A 20,414-nucleotide genomic window follows, 5' to 3' on the forward strand; every position below is an offset into this window, starting at 1 on the left:
ATATCATGCCACACAATTTAACAATAAAATTCATACACTGCTTGTAAAATAAGTCAACCAACATTTAATATTTATATACTGAAAATACCTTTCATTTCTTATTTAATTATCCTGAAAATATTTCTCACTTTCATCAGTTCATTTTCGCATATACATATCTAATAAACAGCCCTAAACTTGGAAAAAAAAATATAATTTAAATAGTTGGCATTTTACCCATACTGAAACATATACACGTACATATAACATAATTTATTTTTCCATTAAATTCATAAAAATTCTGATTTAATATATATTTTTCCCCTTACCTGGTTTCTTGAACTACACCAACAGGAACTCCGAAAAATACCTGCGGCGCTCACCCGGACCCTAAATCAAAAATTCCTAACTGCAATAAATTATTCATGAATAAAATATTATTTAAATATTTCCTAGGGCTATAATTCCTAAATAAATAAATATACCCTTAATTTTAGTCAAATTGCCAAATTTCCCAAATCTCACTCTCGCTTTGGAGTAGGGTTTAGAAAACCCCAATTGAAAAATTACCTACGTCAAAATGACAATAACGACGATTTGGACCCCGTGGTGGTACTTGATCGTCGATTCAATAGTAGATTTAAAGCAAAATTGAGAAAACGGAAAAAAATTACCTTTCCCCAGGAGCAGTACTTAAGCTATTCCCACAACAAATCTGCTCCCGTAGAAATGTCGGTAGCGGAGTTACGAATCCAACGACACCTTCCGTTTTCTGATTGGCCATAAACTCGTCGAGAAATAAGGGAAGAGAGAAAGATGGAGACGGCGACGGTGAAGGAATTCCAGAGAGAAGGGGTGGGGGGGGGGGCGCAGCTCTCTACAAGTCAAATTTCAGATTTCAATTTGAAATCTGAAGCTTCCTTTCCCTTTTGTCTTTTTCTTTTTTTATCTTTTTTTTTTTTTATCTTTTCTTTAACTTAACATAATAATATTATATCATATATATATATATATATATATATATATATATATATATATATATACATCTTTATTCCTTTTTTTTTTCTTTACTATTTTATATATTTATTTATTTATTTAATAATATTTAATTAATTCATTAATTAATTAATAATTATTTTTTTTATATTATTTATTTTTATTTATTTATTTAATGAATTAATTTAATAGTGTTTAACCAATTAATTAATTAATTATTTTTTCTCCAAGTTATTACTTGTGTGGGTTGCATAAAGGGTAAGCAAACTAATAAGACAAGTAAAGGTACCAAAAGGAGTAATGAAATACTTGGGATCATACACACTGATATCTATGGTCCATTCAGTACCCCTTGTCCAAATTGTCAAAGAAACTTCATCTCATTTATTGATGACCATACTCGGTATTTGTATCTCTACCTTCTATTTAAAAAAGCTGAAGCACTAGATGCATTCAGGACATTTATGAAAGAAGTAGAAGGAAACACAGAATAAAGAAAATGAATCTGTGAATAAGGGCAAAATGATTATCTTTCAAGAAAATCAATATGATGTCTTGGAATAACAATCAAATCAAGAAATACCACCTCCACCTCAAGAGAAACAAGTCAATATAGAGGCTAAAGTACAACACCCACTTGATATGGGTGACACTCAAACTCAAGTTTTAAGGAGGTCTTCAAGGGTAAGAAGATCTGCTATTCCTAACGACTATTATGTATACTTGATAGAGTCTGACGTTGATGTTGGACTTAAAGATGATTCCATCTCGTTTTCACAAGCCATGAGTGGGGAAATTCAAGTGTTTTGTATGATGCCATGAAGGAAGAAATGGATTCTATGGCTAAAAACCAAGTCTGGAATATCATTGAGTTACCTAAGGGAGTCAAAGTTGTAAGCTGCAAATGGGTCTACTAGACTAAAAAAGACTCAAATGATAACATTGAGAGATATAAGGCCAGATTGGTAGTTAAGGGATTCACTCAAGTAGAAAGCATTGATTACCATAATACTTTTTCTCCATTTTCTAAGAAAGACTCATTTAGAATAATCATGACTTTTGTAGCTCATTTTGATTTAGAGCTATCTCAGATGGATGTGAAAACAACATTTTTAAATGGGGATCTTGAAGAAGATGTATACATGAAAGAACCTGAAGGATTTTGTTTTGATCAAGACAATAATTTGGTTTACAAATGAAAGAAGTCAATATATGGACTAAAGCAAGCCTCCCGACAATGGCATCTAAAGTTTCATGATGTTATTACTTCATTTGGTTTTACGGAGAACATTGTGGATAATTGCATATACCTCAAGATTAGTGGGAGTAAAATTATTTTCTTAGTCCTATATGTGGATGACATCCTACTTGCAACCAATGATTTGAGATTGCTATATGACACCAAACAATTTCTCTCTAAGAATTTTGAAATGAAGGATTTGGGTGAAGCCTCTTATGTCATTGGCATAGAAATTCACAGAGATAGGTCTCAAAGGACATTAGGACCATCTCATAAGACCTACATTGAAAAGGTTCTTGAGAAATTTAGGATGAATGAATGTAAGCTGAATGCGGCACCCATTTTGAAGGGTGACACATTTAGCTTAAGTCAGTGTCCGAAAAATATTTTGGAAAAGGAAGAAATGGAAAACATTCCTTATGTGTCTACAGTTTACAGTTTGATGTATGCACAGTTCTGTATAAGACCAGACATAGCATTTGCAGTAGGAATGCTTGGAATATATCAAAGTAATCTTGGAATGGATCATTGGAAAGCTGCCAAAAAGGTTATGAGATATTTACAAGGAATCAAGGATTACATGCTTACTTATAAGCATGTAGACAATCTAGAAGTGGTTGGATATGCAGATTCAGATTTTTCCAGATGTCAAGATTCAAAGAAATCCACTTTTGGATATGTCCTTATGCTAGTAGGTGGTGCTATATCTTGGAAGAGCACCAAAAAGACAATAGTTGGATTGTCTACTATGGAGGTAGAGTTTATAGCATGCTTTGAAGCAACTTCACAGGCCAAATGGTTAAATAATTTTATCACAGGGTTTCAAATTGTGGATTCAATATCAAAGCCATTAAGGATTTACTGTAATAACTCGGAAGCATTGTTCTTTTCAAAGAACAACAAGAGTGGGAGCATAAGTAAGCACATTGACATAAAGTACCTTGCTGTCAGAGAAAGAATTAAAGAACAAGAAGTGACCATTGAACATATAAGTACTGATTTAATGGTGGTAGATCCTTTGACGAAAGGGCTCTCAATCAAAGTGTTTACAAAACATATGGAAAGCATGAGATTGATTAGTAAACTTTGTTCTTGATCTCTTATTTAATTGTCTATAACATCAATTTGTGCACATATAGTATATGTTCCTAAAATTGTCCATTGGGACATTAGACCCACAATGACTTATAGGAAGTTATGCATAAAGAGTTACTACATAAAGTTTTATTAAGAAAGGTCGTACATTGTGATACATGGAAGGAATTGTTTACTACATTAAAAACAAAACCGCCATGATTCATGTATTATCTTTCTATAAAAGTTAAAGTCGTTTTGTGGCCATATTCAGTTTTGAACTTCTCATCCCATAAAGTCTTCAAGATGTATCATGTGAGCCAAGTGGGAGAATGTTAGCGCACATATTTTGTGAGGACCCGAAGAATAAGGGTATTTAAATAATAAAGAGGGATAGAAATGGGAATAGAAACAAAGGCAGCAAACTCGCGTTCGTCGACGATATTGCATTTTTGGATATAATAACACAAAGGATTTTCTAATGGCCTCATCGACGAACACAAGGGATTCATTGATGAGGGTACAAGAGGGCCTCGTCGACAAAGGCAAGTTTCGTTGACGGCAAGATACCGAGAGAAGATTTTTGGAAGTCTGAATTTCGTAGACAAGGGTGTAGGTTCGTTGACGAACTTTCTACAGGACTAGTCGACGAGGTGACGTGTCTCGTCGATGAATCCGACTTTATAAATATCTGAAAGTTGGATTATTTACATAGAAATTTACAGAAATTCACTCCCTCTCTTTCTCTCTCTCTCCTATGGCTCCACCTCCATCTCTCTTCAATTTTGGCCCCGTCGTTGCCCGGATCAATGATCTGAGGCCACCACGACGCTCTTGGGAAATTTCTCCCTAAGTTTGTCGGAGCAGATCGTCGGTGGGACAAGGTTGGATTTCAACCCAGATTTAGGGTAAGGTCTTTTATTCGAAATTAGGCTTTTTGGCAGTTGTAGGAAGTGTAAAAGACGTAAAAATAATGATGTTTTGTTATGGGATTTATGGTTTTTAGGGTGTTGAGTGGAGAACCCTATGGGTTTAGGATCCGCTATAGTAGAGAGATTTTAGCAGAAATCAGGTAAGAGAAATATGCTATGCTAGGTAATACTAGTATGATTTCAATATGAATTATATATTTTTATCAGATTATTATTTCACAGTATGAATTTATACAATGTATCAAATACGTTTAAAATGTTTTAAATTACTGTGTGACATGAGAATATGGATATAGTACAGAAACATGTTTTTACAATATTTTTAGGATTTTGTTTTACAGAATATATAGACAGTAGATATGTTTTATAATATTTTTAGAATACCAAGATTATACAGTTTTCAGTACCATGACATACATTTTTACAAATTATTTCAGAAATACAGTTGATACAGATATAGTTTATCACAGCGTCCTGGTTAATACAAATATTACAGAATAATGGTAAAACGGATAGATTGTATTTATTAATGTATTATTTAGTATCAGACCCTAATGGATCAGATTCAGCAGAGCACGATACTGTTACTATATACATATATTCAGTATAGAGTGCAACCACCTATTCAGAGAATATGTGGTAAGTAGGTCGATCAAATGCCCAGGAGCAGATATGCTTCCCATAAGATATGGGTTGAGGAGGGCTGATCAGACTGATGAAGTATAATGGTTTATTCCTGTTTGGCCAGCCAGGGTAGATCCCGCCTTTGGGCCACACAACCCTATCATAAGGGGTTAAATCATGACATACAACCGTCCAGGAAGTTTTCAATTATTATTCTGTATGTACAGTTTCACAGAAACAGGGAATATATGTTTATGTATATATATTTAAAGTATTATGTATAGAAACCTAAAATACAGATATGTTAAGCAACATGGGAAGGTGGTTGTTATATTATTAGTACTGTATTTTCATATTCAGTTAAATGTGATTATATAGAAATAGATCTTCTCAGTATTGTAACTCATTTGCCACACACTAGCAATAACATATTTTGTCTTATTGAGCGTTGGCTCATCCCATTACTTTAACATTTTTCAGGTGATCCAGGTTGGCGAGCATATCAGGCTCGCAGATAGAGGGGCCTTAGTACTGTCCTGTCAGTAGAGTGAGTATTTTTTAGAATATTTATGTATAGCCCTAGCTCAGTTGAGGGTATTTTTGGAAACAGTCATATATGTATATTTTGGGGACACATTTTAGCACTCTAGTATTGTATATTTTCTAGATGGTGTTTATATGGATTCCGCTTCCTGTTGCTTAGGTTGATGGTTTGGTTTAATTTAGTAGGTATCAGAGCATTATAAATTTTATAGTATATATATATAAACCCAGTTAAATAGGAGGTCGTTACAATTTAATATTTGAGCAAAGGGCTAGTTACCCTGATTCCCGGGAACTCTAGCTTATGAATGATTGTGGCAAAGTAAGACGCTCAGCCTGGGGGCTTACTGAATTAAGGGACGACGATACGTAATGCCTCAATCTCAGTGAGTGCTCTGATAGGTACCCGTTGTTGCCAAGGGCGCAAGGCCCATAAGGAAAGTGACAACGCCTGAAAGGGGGACGTTACATGTCTCCTTTTTAAGTGGCACACATAACACATCTTGTTTTATTTGAAAACACTATTATCTAAATTATTATAATTATTATTTTATTCAAAAATCAAATGTGGGTGATGAGATTTTACAGTAACTACTTAATATACTAAGACTAAGTCTCCTAAGACTAAGTTGTCGGATTGAAATTCATATAGAAGATTTTGAATCTGATTTAAAACTCAAATGAGAGATTTTGAAAACTCACAATCCCTTGATGGTAGGAAATGTGAGAGGAAATTTCTTAGTGGATGGGGTCTTGACTAGTTTATAAACAGGATCTATGATTAACCATTAAGTCACATATTGACTTTCGGTGATATAGAACTGGCCAAAAACCCTACTCCTTCCACTCTTCTGAAACACTGTGAGAGTAAAGAGAATTCCCAAATCTTTTTATCTATTTCTCATAGTTCTCTTTCTTATTTCAGATCCCTTTCTTGAAGATTTGAGCAGTTATGTAATGACCTGCTTAATTTAACATAAATGAAACATAAATAATAACAATCTCAACCCAAACCCGTGGGTAGCGGGGATAGCCTGATATAAACAGCGAAAACCTAAGCAGCAGTAAGAATAAAATCTCAATCATTCAACCATAGAACATAATACCAGAGTTTACTACATCATCAAAATACTATACATATTTACATCTCCAAAAAGTCAAAATAACACTAGGATCATATAATGAAAATCTCCTAATCCTAGTTCAACGCTTACCCTTCTAGTAGGGAAGCTAAACCCACTCAACGGCGGCCTTGACCCGCCGGTCCCTTTGGGTTTCCTAAAAATGATTTAATATTCGACGGTGAGATATTTCTTAGTAAGGGAAATAAACTAAATACAACTGTGTGACAACATGAACATTTAATGCAAATATACATATATATAATACATTTTATATATCGGTAAACATTCATCATAACATACTAAATTCTCATATACTTTCATATTTATTAATAAACCATAACGTACATAAAGCATTTGTTATAACTGATTATATTGAAAACATACCCAGGATGAATAGCTAGCTGATGTCATGTATTACCCCCCATGTCGGGTTGTGCAACCTGAAGGTGGGACCTGACAATGGCTGGCCGACCACTGCCGAATCAAATATGTCTGTAAGTACAATGGGCCCGTCACACCTTGGTCCGAATTGTCAGACGGATATCTACAACTCTACACTGAAAGTCACATCGACTATCCATCTCTCACCCCCTCGTGGGGTGGTTAGCACAAGTCTAAACATAGATATCTTATCTATATAGCTACGATACCGAGCTCCTAATACTGAACTAAACTAACATCCGGGTTCTGATAACATATAACACATAATATTATAACATCTTTCATAATTTCATGATTACGGCCTTGCACCGAATATTTCATAATTACGACCTTGCGTCAAATATTTCATAATTATGGTCTCATGCCAAATATATCATAATTACAGCCTCGTGCTGAACATATCATAATTACATACGTCATTCTGAAAATAATCATTTAATCATATATTTGTCATAATCATAATGTACTATATACTTTCATAACTTCTCAAATCATACTGCGTTCATATCATCATCATATCATAATATTTTTCCATGTAAAATAATATTATGCCACACATTTGCTGTATAAAACTATACATTGCATTTTAAAATCATACTGTCTATCATCTCATACATATATATACGCATGCCAACATATAGCAGTATTTTCTCAAACATACATTTCCTTCGTAATATATAGATATAATATATACTTTTCCTGAAAATAACTTTTCTCATAATTAACAATAGTTTGTAAGAAAGTAACTGCTTTAGTTTATTTCCTTACCTGGATACTAAGAAAGCCCCTAAAATATCCTAATCTAACCCCCGTAGGATTTCCCGATCAATACCTTGAAACTGAAAACTCCTAGTATTAAACTTCGGTATTTCCATGTGTTTATCATTTCTTATAACTGTCGTAAGACCAAATTTGACTCAAAAAGCCTTACCTCAATTTAGGGATGATTTCCAACTTGCTTTCACCAACGATCCGCTCCGGCAGATTTGGAGAGAACTTCCCCATGAGCATCATAGTGACTTTAGATTATCAATCCGGCGAAAATATGACCCAAAATCGATGAGAGAGAGAGAGAGAGAGGGCCGAAGGGAGGAGAGAGAGGAGAGAGGTTGCTTAATAATGAAGTTAAAAATCAAATTTTTAATATTTATAGAACATGGTTCGTCGACGAGCCACGTCATTCGTCGACGAATCCTTTAATAATTTCATCGACGAAATTCAGTTTCGTCAACTAATTCAGTTGGCTCAAAACCTCTCTCGGTATTTCTTCGTCGACGAAATTCAGTCTTCGTCGACAAATTCTCTTAAGCCCTCATCGACGAATCCCTTGTATTCGTCGACGAAGCCCTGATGATCCCCCCCTCGGTTATTCCTTCCAAAGTGCAATGTCGTCGATGAAGTTGAATTCCTCCTTCTATTACTGTTTTCATTTCCCTTCCTCTTTATTATTTAAATTCCATTTTTATTTGGGTTGTCACAAGTTATGGCTGGAGGTCAGCTCATTGTTCTCTTCCGCTTGTAAACAATTGTTTGTTTGTAGTTTATGAAATTATGCTTTCTGGAAGTCCTCTCTAGTTACTAGAGACTTGGGTTGGGTGATGACAACCAAAGCAGGTTGATTAATAATAGGACTACGTCCTCCATTGATTACCTTCTCTATGACTTCTCCTTTCAAATTACACCTTATGCTATTATTATTGTTATTGTTGTAAGTCTTCTTATAGTAAACACTACTATGGTTAAAGCTCTTCCTCACCACACTAATTAATAGCTAAAGCCCTTCCTCTTTAAAAAGAACCCACATGATGGTGATGGTGATGAATAACCATTGATGGGGTTTTGCTACTTACTAGAGCAACATTTATGAGAGCCATTGATTTGTTCACAAAATTAAAATAGAGTCACAGTGTAGAGACTCAGAAAATAGTAATAAAAAAAAATTTGGTTTGGTGCAGGACCAAACCGTTGACAGTTTGAGAAATCTCAGGAAAACCTTCAACGATTTTGTGTGAGCATGGCTTGGAGAGGCCAAACCGCCAACGATTTTAGTAAGCTCAGGAAAACCGTCTTTACCAGGGGACGTTAAGGGTAAGTATGCGGTAAAACGGTTTGGTTAAAGAGGAAACCATCGACGATTTTAGGAAAACCGTTGACAATTTCCTCTGGGCCAGCAGCCTATATAAAGGATTTTTGTCACACCCCGAACCCAGAAATTGGACCCAGGGTGTGATTTAGTAACCTAACCTATCCCTATATCATAAAACATCCACGATACTACACAATATAAGGGTCCGACCCCATAAGGTTCATGTATACCCTATTAATCATCACATACACAATATATATATATATATATATTTATACGCAGCGGAAAATTCAACCTAATACATTCAAAAACCATACCAAAGTCTATACAACATTAGGATCTAGTCCCATAATACAAAACAAAATCCTCGGGTATCCACACAACTCAAAATGACACCCCGACCATGGTTTAGTACTTACACAAGTACCTAGACAGTGCTAACCAACACCCACGCTCTTGAACTCTAGAACGCTAGGGTTGGCTACTCGAAGGACCTGAAAAACATTTGTATGATAGGGGTGAGACACCTCTCAGTTAGGGAGAAACAGGTTATATCAGTGCGTGGATACATGAGTGTTATTTCAACAGTGAAACATAAACATTTCACAATTCCAGTATTTTCAAAATACGGTTCCAGTATACATCTCACCAAAACACCTCGGTCTAGTGTTGTCACACTCTTCGGCCTAAGCTGACCGCACGACACGGCGCGCCCTGTAACCTGGTGTAGCCTAAGCCCCGCAACGTTCAACCGATGCAAACATGGTACAAACTCATACCCTTCGGTGACCAACCAGAATCATAGGTGGTATTTCACACCCTCAGCCTCAAGCCCGATATCTGAGCCTACAGTAGTTAACCGACTCAGCTGCCTACGGTATTATTCCGGCACGCCTCATATCTCAGCCTTCGATTGTTAACCAACACGCTTCGATTGTCCTAGGACTTCGATTTTATCCCGACTTGGCATTTTCACAAAATCGGGAACAATTTGGAACTCATGTTCCTATATCTCATTTCAACTACACACAGCCTACGGCAGTTAACCGACACGCTTTTTCACAAAATACATCATTCACAGCCTATGATAGTTAACTGACACGCTTTTTCACCAAACACATCATTCAATATATATCAACTCATTCCACACTTATTTCGGTAGACAAACAATCTCATATAAGATATTCCGAAAGTATAATTTAAAATAAGCAAAGGTACGGTCATCTCTATAGTACAGTTTAACCAAATATATAGTTTTTCAATAGGAACGGAGATGATACCCGAACCCCCAATTTTCCCAAAAACTGTAAACCCAAAAGTCCCGTAATTTCACCCGATAGATTTTCCCTAATAAGTAGCCAAAACATTCGTATAATCGTAACCCACAGTTTTATCGATTCAGTTTATAAAATAACTAATATAAACAGAAACCCCTTACTTTTCCCCAAAAACCAAAACACAAACTAAACGACTCCAAAACAGCGAACCGAGTTCCCAAAACCTAGGAATCGAAGAACACACCTTCAATATAATCCTATATACTACATATCTACCGAACCAAAAACAAAATCGGACAATGAAATAGATATTTATAACTTAGTTAACCCGGCCAGCCTCGTCGACGAGGCAGCGTCCTTGTCGATAAGCATAAGAAGGGAGTTATTGACGACAGAGTTGCCTCGTTGACAAGCTTGAGATGTCATATTTCCCAAAATATCTCGGCATTCACTCGTCGACGAACCGCTGAATCCCGTTGCCGAGCTGCAGAAGGGACTTCATTGACGAGAGAAGGAGCCTCATCACCAAATCCTGCTAATTTTCCTTTTTTAAAAATTTTCTTCCCATTTCTTATTTATTTAATTCAAAATTCTTGGGTTGGGTTCTTACAACCTCCCCTCCTTACAAAAATTTCATCCTTAAAATTTCCATTCTCTCGCTCGTTAACTCGCCAATACCTAAAAACATACCCGACTCTAGGAAGAGTAGGCGGCCACCCACATAGCAGCCCCGTCCCAAATATATAACATACCCTCACTTATGGTGGAGGAATACCATAGTTACATACATAGGGTCTTGGGAGTTCACATTTAACACAAAACCCTCCCAGAGGCTAGCCACAAACACACTAAACAACAGATACATCACATACTTACCTAAACCATACATGTAAACATTACTCCTTAGAACAAATGTTGATATTTTTGGGGTATTTTCGTCCCCAATTCCCAAGAAGCCTCCTCAACCGCGTGATTCCGCCACAACACTTTTTCTAACGGTATCTCTTTAGCACACAGCTTCTGAACTTTCTAGTCTAGAAGTTGAACTGATACCTCCTTATACACCAAAGAATCCTCAATCTCTAAAGATTCATAACTAATCACATGTGATGGATCCGACATATACCTTCTCAACATGGATATGTGGAATACATTGTGGATCCGAGATAGTGCTGGGGGTAGTACAATCTTGTAAGCTACCGGACCCACTCGTTCAAGTATCTCGAATGGTCCAATATACCTCGGACTCAGCTTGCCCTTCTTCCTGAATCTCATCACCCCTTTCATCAGAGCGATTCTTAGGAATATCTTACCCCCCACCTTGAATTCCAATTCATGACGACGCATATTTACGTAACTCTTTTGCCGACTCAGAGCTGATTTAATTCTATCCCTGATCAATCTGATCTCCTTAGAAGCTTGCTATACAAGTTCAGGACCCAATATTTGCCGCTCACTGACCTCATCCCAGTACAGAAGAGACCGAAATCTCTGACCATACAATGTTTCAAACGGTGCCATCCCGATACTAGCTTGGAAACTATTGTTATAGGCAAACTCCACTAACGGTAAAAACTGAATCGAACTACCACCGAAATCTAATACGCAAGCCTGTAACATATCCTCCAAGATCTGTATCATCATCTCTGACTGTTTGTCAGTCTAGGGGTGGAACGCTATATTGTGGCATTTTAGAAATAAAAAGAAATTTAAGGGAAATGATACTTCAGTGGCCTCTATGATTAGAGTTATTCAATTGCACACTTGCAAAATTCTTTATGCAAAATACCTAGATTTTTCAGTCATGGAAGAATGCTGGAATTGGCTTGCATTCTTAAAATGGCTGATTTTGTTTTAGCATTGCTTTTCCTTTGTAGTTGATTGCTTCAGCCCTGTTGGCCTTCATGCTTTGAGTCTGTTGTTTTGTCTTGAACAGTTTTGTTTAGCCTTTTTGGCCCCTAGGTATGCCCAAGTTTGATGTTTTGTTTTTATGTTTTTATGTTTTTCGCTTGGGAGCCTTGACTTCCTTTCTCACGGGTATGCCCAATAGCACTGTACATATCCTTCTTGGTCTATACAATTTATATTTATTGATAAAAAAAAATAACGTCCAAATTATTCAAAATTCAAAATATGCGCATGTTGTTCTGAGCCAAACCATCGACGGTTTCAGATAGGATTGAAATCTTGCCCCGACTGCACTGTTGCACTCTGATTTCCTTCATACTTTCCCTTAGTATGTGAGACATAATTCACAACAATAAATATGTGCGTGTGATGTTTATTATTTTAATAATATGTTTGTTAAATGTTTTTATTAATCTAATATCATCTTTTCTCTTCAAGTTTCTTTATTATTACACTCAATCTCAATCATCATCATCTTATATATGATTATATATTAAACAATATAATTAAATTGTATGTATGTGTATATATATATGAGAGAGAGACAGGTCGTTTGGATCAAAGATTTTTATTGAGAAAAGAAAAAGAAAAATAAGAAAGAAATTTATTTTTTATTACATTTTCTCTTTATGACATATACTACTACAAGTGAATATTTATTCTAATATGATTAAAAATTAAGATTATCAAACATTAATGATATGTAAAATTTAAATTTTATTCATAATTTGATATATTTTTTATTTTCTTTCTCACTTTCTTTCATAATCAAATATAAAAAAAATAGGTTCCTTAGTGTTTTACTCTCTTTTGTCTTAATTTTTCATATTCCAAACATGACCTAAGGATTTTTATTTTAATAACATATTTTTTATTCATAAGTGCGCTCTCCTAAATAATGTATGATATTTGCAAGTTCGTAACTATGCTTTTGACCGCTGATGTTTTGTTTGTATGTGTATATGTTATATGCGAAAACTCCAAAATAACCTTTAGACCAAATATATTCAACTCTTGATTGGACTAAATTTAGGGTCACAATTGGCCATTACATTTTTTTTTTTTGGAAGCTAATAATCTACACTACTAGAAAATGTACTTGCAAAGCACAACTTTATTTGGAGGCATCTAGATATACCCGGACGATAAACCAGGGGGGAGGGTCGTTGTCCCGGGGATTGATGCCGCACCAGGGGGCCCGAAGGGTTCGTTGGTGGTTGGAGTCCCCTCGTTATTAAAAAAAAAAAACCCAAAATGAAAAAGTAAAAAAGGACTGCCCATCAAACTTCATATCTTTATTACTTGATCGAATTATTTTAAATGTGAAAACCGTAGTAAATTATTTGTCAACATCTTGAATTCTCTGGCATTCAAAGAGGGATCGTAAGATCACTTGGATGAACCCAAGAACGAGTTGAGCCACCTTGCAGACTTCTTGGGGACCCGGTTCAAGTTGTTGAGGTAATCCATGTAGTTAAGCCCGAACCGGACTTCGTAACTCGAACCCATTTCCATGCAGTCCATCAGAGCCCACATGAAGTACCCCTCAACATCTGCCCCTGGCCTGTACCCAAAATATTAAGCCAGACAATCCCTTCATCCCATTTGATTCATACCCATGGAAGTTACACTAATGACATGTTTGGTTTGCAAAATGAAATATAGTAAAAAGGAATAAAATTAAAATTTTTTAAATGGATCTCATGATGAAATTAAGTGAAAAATAGGATTCCATTCCTCTCGATTCCTATGCACCAAACATGTAACAACATTTACTTCCTGGCTTCTGAAACTGCATATAGATGACTGAGAATGTGTTGAATTCTGGCATCATCCTGCAGGGCAGTCTCAGTGAGCATCGTGTCATCTCTTTTCTCCGAGTAACCTGTTTGAAATGGGTTTTATAATTTTAGAACCGATAAATTGATCATTAAGACTCTGTTTCAAACTCGAAAGATACGAAAGGAAATGAAAATATTAAGAGTCTTACATTTCCTTTATAAATATTGTATGGTAAATCAATGAACAAAGGAAATCATAGGCAAAGTAAATTGACAATTGAAGGATTCCTCTGTAGACATGTGACAATGTTTGAAAATGTTAGAACAGAGGTGAAAATTAGCAGTTCTTACCATTTTCTGTAATGTACATTTTGGGATTGCAGTACTGTTTCTTTATGTAGACCAGAGCATCCCTTAGCCCTTGTGGATACACATAAATGGCGTCACTCCCAGGTGCCTAAAACAGAGTGGCAAAAATAGAGGATCAGATTATTGCACTAACATGAAGTGTTAGGCTTTGGTCTCTTGGAGCATGAATGTTCTTACTAGCTCACCAATGGGCTTTCCATTTCTGTCGACTGGCAGAGACAAAAACATCTTAGCCATCATAACCATTAACCATTAAAACTATAGCTACTAAAAATATTATAAAATGAAAATGAAAGAAGCAAACTACAGCTGGCAGCCCATCTCTCACAAGAGCTTTCATTATAAATGGGTAATCCCCAAACATCAATGGTTCCATAAACCTGTTTTATTATCAAACATGAAAAAGTGAAATACCTCAACCCTGTGTTTGCCAAGTACTTAAATTTGGTATTGTATTGCCTTTGAATAAAATGTAGTATAAAATTGTATTAAAATTTATCAAAATTCAAATTCAAAATTCATACTCCCAAACACGACCTAAGTTTTCTATCCTCTCTAGTGTTTTTTATGCTGTCACGACTAAATGATTCAATTATGGATAAATTACTACATTACTCTAAAAATCAAACCATTAAAATTAAATTTACTAACCATCCAACCAAGAAATCAAAAGCTCTCTCGGATGCTTCTCCATCGATCCGTGTGAGCCCATGTGGCTCGAACCACTGAGTCACTATTGATATCCCAATCTCCCCACCTTGACTAGCCTGTGAGAAATAAAATTTTAGTTATAAATAAAGAAAAATAAAAAATTGGGCAAAAACCCTAATTGAACTCGTAAACCCTAATCGAACTTATAAACCCTAATCGAACCCATAAACCCTAGCGGTTAACTGAATTTGTGAGTTGTGTACATGTGTCACCTGATAATTTTGTTTGTAGAGCTTAGCAGCAGCAGCATGTGCCAATAGTATGTGGTGGGAAGCAAGGAAAGCGTCAGTTGCAGGATTTGCATTAGGGTTAGAGGCCATTCCAACTTTATATCCATACTGCCCAAACACTTGAGGCTCATTGATGGTTGTCCAGTGCTTCACTCGGTCCCCAAAAGTTTTGAAACAGAGGTCCGCATAGGCTTTGAAGTCATCCCTGATAGTTAAATGAAAATAAAATTTAATTAGGTAATTTAAAAACCAAACAAGGAACAAGGAAATTTAATGGGGACTAAATTAAACTGCAATTAAAAAACATAAAGCTTGTGTAGATTTAGATTTGTGTCGATTTAGAAGAAACTTATCCACCCAATTCTGTGTTTCGCTTCCGTCCAAATCCCTACAAGTCCAAACTCTAGGCTCACAAACAGTAAGATTGCATTTGAGAGCATGAATTTTGGATTTTGAATTAGATTTGAGTGAATTTATATAAAACTTAATACAATTTGGTATTACATCTTTTGAAATTCATACAAATCCAAATTTAAGGTATTTTCTAAAAATGCGATAAGGTGAACATAAAAAGAAACTAGAAATAGTACACAATCTGATTGCTCAAGTAGCCTTTGTACTCGTCCTGCAATACTTGTGGTAAGTCGAAATGGAAGAGTGTCACAAATGGAGTTATCCCTGTATTAAATTAAAAAGAAATTCTATTTATTATTTAAAAGACGAAGGAAATATATATTGATAAGAGATAGGGAGAAGAAGAAATAATTAGGAGTTTTTTAACATTAAGGCTTCATGTAAGATAAAAAGAAATAAGAAGATGAATTTTCTATTGTATTTTCTTTATATATATTTGAAATATTATTAAGGATGTACTATTATCTATGTTTGGTTAAAAAATAATAAATGTATTAAAGCTTAATAAAGCATATGATATCAAAATTTTGTTTGTTGTTTCATTTAATATTTCATGTTCTTTCTCATTTGATTTTAACAATTAAGTGGGAAAAGATATATTTTCAAGCAAAAGACACTCAACTTACCCTGAGGTTTCAAAAATGTCATAAACTTTTCTTGAAATTTCAAAAATATCGTAGACCTGCCTTGACGTTTGCAAAGACTTAAGGGAGGTTTTTGAAAATTTTAAAATCTCGGGAAAAGTTTCTGACAATTTTGAAATCTCAAAACAGATCGTTGTCTTTTTGTCAAATATTCTCAGAGAAGATTAATGTTAGAGAAGATTAATGTCTTTTACGTTAGATTATTTATATATAAGAAACACAAGCATTGAAAAGATACCGTTCTTTATTAGTTCATCAATGAACTTGTTGCAGAAATCAATGCCTTCTTGGTTTATTCCACCACTCACTGTTCCATCTGCAACAATTCAAGATACAATTTATGCGCATAACTAGTGTGCGATAATAATGGAAAAATTGTCATCTAGAAAAAAAATAAAAATTAAACAAACCTCAAAGTTTTATTGGATTTGAATAATATGTAATATAAAACTATATTAAAATTTGTCTAAATCCAAATTTAGCATAAAAAATCTATGCTCTTGAAGACATAGTTTTAAGTTTTGATTTTTAATTGGATTTGTGTAATTCTTGAATAAAAATATAATGAAAAATTATATTAAATTTTATATAAATTCAAACAAAACAAATGTAAACTCAATAAAGTTCGAAATCGATATATACTCGATCCCTAAGATGATCTAATTTTTTTTTTTTGGATGAAGGATAGATCGGAGTTTATTACATGAAAGAATCCTTGGCCAAGCAATGGAGAATATCGATAGGTGTCGACGCCCATCTTCTTCAAAAGTTGTACATCATCCTACAATTAATATATATATATATATATCCATTAAAAAGGAAAAAGAAAAAAAGAAAACCAAACAATGGAATTAGTATCTTTAATTAATCAATTCATGCTTTTTATTTCAACATGTGTGTGACTCACAACACATTTCTAAAATTTAGAACAAACTCATTTTCAATATTATTGAGTATTTCTCTCTTAATATATTTTAAATAATTTAACAAAAAATTATTTTAAATAAGATTTATGAATAGCAATATATATATATATATTAAGAGTAATCATATACATACTTTGTAGCGATTGTAAGAATCAACAGCAACATCCGTGTCACCCTTTCCATCTTGGATAAAGCTGTCCCAAGTGCTGGCTCCTCTCCCTCCTTCATCTCCAGCTCCTTTTGTCTGTACCAATATTTAGGATATGCGCTCTCAGTCCATTTCATTTCAGTATATTTAAACGCAGACCACAAGTCAAACAAGGCGAGAGAGAGAGAGAGAGAGAGAGAGTGAACCTGGAGGGCGGAAGTGGAGCAGCCAAACTTGAAATCGGGGGGGAAGTCTTTTCTGGTGACTAGGGTTTTGGGTTGGGGGATGACGGCGGGCTGAAGCGCCGGAGCGGCGGGAACTGCCCCTCCGTTGAGCAGCTTCTCCAGCACCGCCGGCGGCGCAATCTGGACGTGCCCTTTCAAACACCTTATGCAATACTTATTACTATTATTATCATACTTTGGGCGAATGATGTTCTTATAATACTTAACATTATTCATATTCCTGCAGCGATCAATCATCACACCCATTTTGAACGAAGAGAGAGTATTTCCTCCTCTCTCCAATGAACCCACTTGATGATGATGATGATGAATCGCCATTGATGGGCTTTTTGTGCTCAAACATGCAACTGCATTAACCACAGCCATTTCACAAAGAAGCAGAAGAAGAAGAAGAAGAAGAAGAAGAAGAAGAAGAAGAAATTGGATGTGGGGAGTGAGCGAGAGAGCAGAGCTATTTATAGAAGATCTTAATTTCCACTATTCATTAATTAATCTAAGCTAGTAGGACTCTGCTGTATCATGTTCTTCTTGACTTCTCATATATAATTAATAAAAGTATGCATGTAAATTAATTATAATTAAAATTTTATATCGCGATGACTGATTGCTGAGGGAGGTCAATCGATTGAATGAAGTCATTCTTTAAACAGCGACACTGTCTCTTGCAGCTCGTTGGCCGGCGTAAACGCACAAACATAAATCGTGTCTGCAGTCGGTGCATGCAAGAAAATTATTACAAGAAGATTTTACATGAAATCTTATAATGAACATATAATTAATTAATTTGTTAAAAATTTATTGATATTTTTTTATTTAATAATTTCAAGCAAATCATAAAGAAAATATTTAATAATTAATTCAATCGTAAATTATATAATTATATATATAAACTCAATAAAGAAAATGTATAGGGCCTAATTGTGGAAATAAGTTTTATTTTTTATTTTAGTTTTTTAAAATTATATAAAAAATTTATCCAATTTTTTTTTACAATATTTGTATAAAATAAATGAATAATAATGAATAGTTTTAATTTGATTTATTTGTGGAAATAATTTAATTTTTAATTTTTAGTTTTTCAACTCATTAAAAAAATACCATCTTATTTTTTAATTTTTTAAATTTATATAAAAAAAATTAGAAAATATCTTTTTAATACGTTGTAAATTTTTAATTTTTCATTTTCTGTTTGTAGGAATCTAAATTCAAATCCTAAAATTCGTAATTCTAAATATTATCTTATATAGATTTTAAAAAATTAAAAAATAAATTATATTTTGTGATTATATTAAAATCTAAAATAAAAAACAAAAAAATATTTTATATAATTAAACAAATTATTTATTTTTTCTTTATTTAATATAAGTATCAATAAATTAAAAAATAAATTAGAGTTTTTATAATTAGGGAAGGACGGGGCCGGCGGCCTGACTTTTGCCCACTAAAAAAAATTAATTAAAGGGGCCAATTTCACCACACCAAACACACCTTATCTTATAATTAATTATTATTATTATTATCCTTCCCATCCCCATTTTATAATATTAAATTTTGTTCATGATGAGAGTCAGTAGAGAGGGCCCACTGATGAAATCATCCCTGATCGCTAGCATTTAATATTCAGGCCATTGTAGGTCAGTCCATAGCTTTGCACAAAGGTGGAGAATTTTTAAGTAGAAAGCTTAGTAAGGATTGTCCCCCTTGCATATTATGTTTGGAGTCGTTCATTAATTAATTAATTAGATTTGATTTATTTGGAAGATAAATGATTATTTTTTTTAAATAATTTAAAAGGAAATAAATTTAGGAAGTTATTAGCAAAGGTAAACCTGATAAAATGGATAAATATTTATTAATCTGAATCAAATCTGACTCACTTAAAATGACTAATAACTAATTCTTATAATATATGAGTTAATTATGGTTTAAATTTTTTTATTCACTCCTAAACTGACTCATAACCAATCCTTTTATTGCTGACGTTACACTGTCATGTGGGAGAAAGCCACAGGCTTTGATTAAAGGGCATGGATCATTGACGTGATAGTGAGATATAGACAAGGGCTGGAGTAGGGGGATACGATGAAAGAGTTTGTTTAGTGGATTGTGGAAACCTTGAGTGTGACTCAAGGTGTGGACATAGGCAAGGGGCTGAACCACGTTAACATCGGTATTAAGCTTTTCCTCCCTTCTCTTTATTTTATATCTTGTGCATGATTTACTTTGTATTTATTGTGATATAATCGTTTGCATCTTACCAAAATTTTATATTTTGTAGAGAAAAATAAAAATACACAAAAGAATCTATTCACCCCCCTCTAGACTCGACTTTAGGGCTAACAAGGTGGCATATTAATGGAAGCTTACTGAGCTCTGATTTCATAAGAGAAGGGCGAAGGAAGAATATTAGGTAGAGACAACAAAGAGATTAAAGGGCTAGGTTTGCAGATTTAAAGATTCAGAAACAAGAGGAGGGAAAAAGCTAGTACCCTTTCTTATTCTGTTTGTTTGAAGTTTATGATCCAATTGTTCATGAATAAATTCGCTTACTTTTTATTAACATAAAATTACCTAAAATTATTTGTCACGAAGGAAAACAATTACTAAAATGTTAATTTTAACGAGCACTGATTTGTTACTAAAATGTTAATAATGGCAAATTTGTTTTATTACTATTCACCGAAAGACCATTATTAATATATTAGAGTCATGCTTAGCCCGG

At 34.3% G+C, this 20,414-nt stretch overlaps 1 pseudogene; it reads right to left on the reverse strand.

The window, feature by feature from the left end:
* Positions 1–13,613: 13,613 nt before the first annotated feature.
* On the reverse strand, positions 13,614–18,058 carry LOC131167508 (furostanol glycoside 26-O-beta-glucosidase-like; annotated as a pseudogene).
* Positions 18,059–20,414: the final 2,356 nt, after the last annotated feature.

Source organism: Malania oleifera, chromosome 11 (assembly GCF_029873635.1).
Source record: "Malania oleifera isolate guangnan ecotype guangnan chromosome 11, ASM2987363v1, whole genome shotgun sequence".
In the NCBI taxonomy this organism is placed as follows: Eukaryota; Viridiplantae; Streptophyta; class Magnoliopsida; order Santalales; family Ximeniaceae; genus Malania; species Malania oleifera.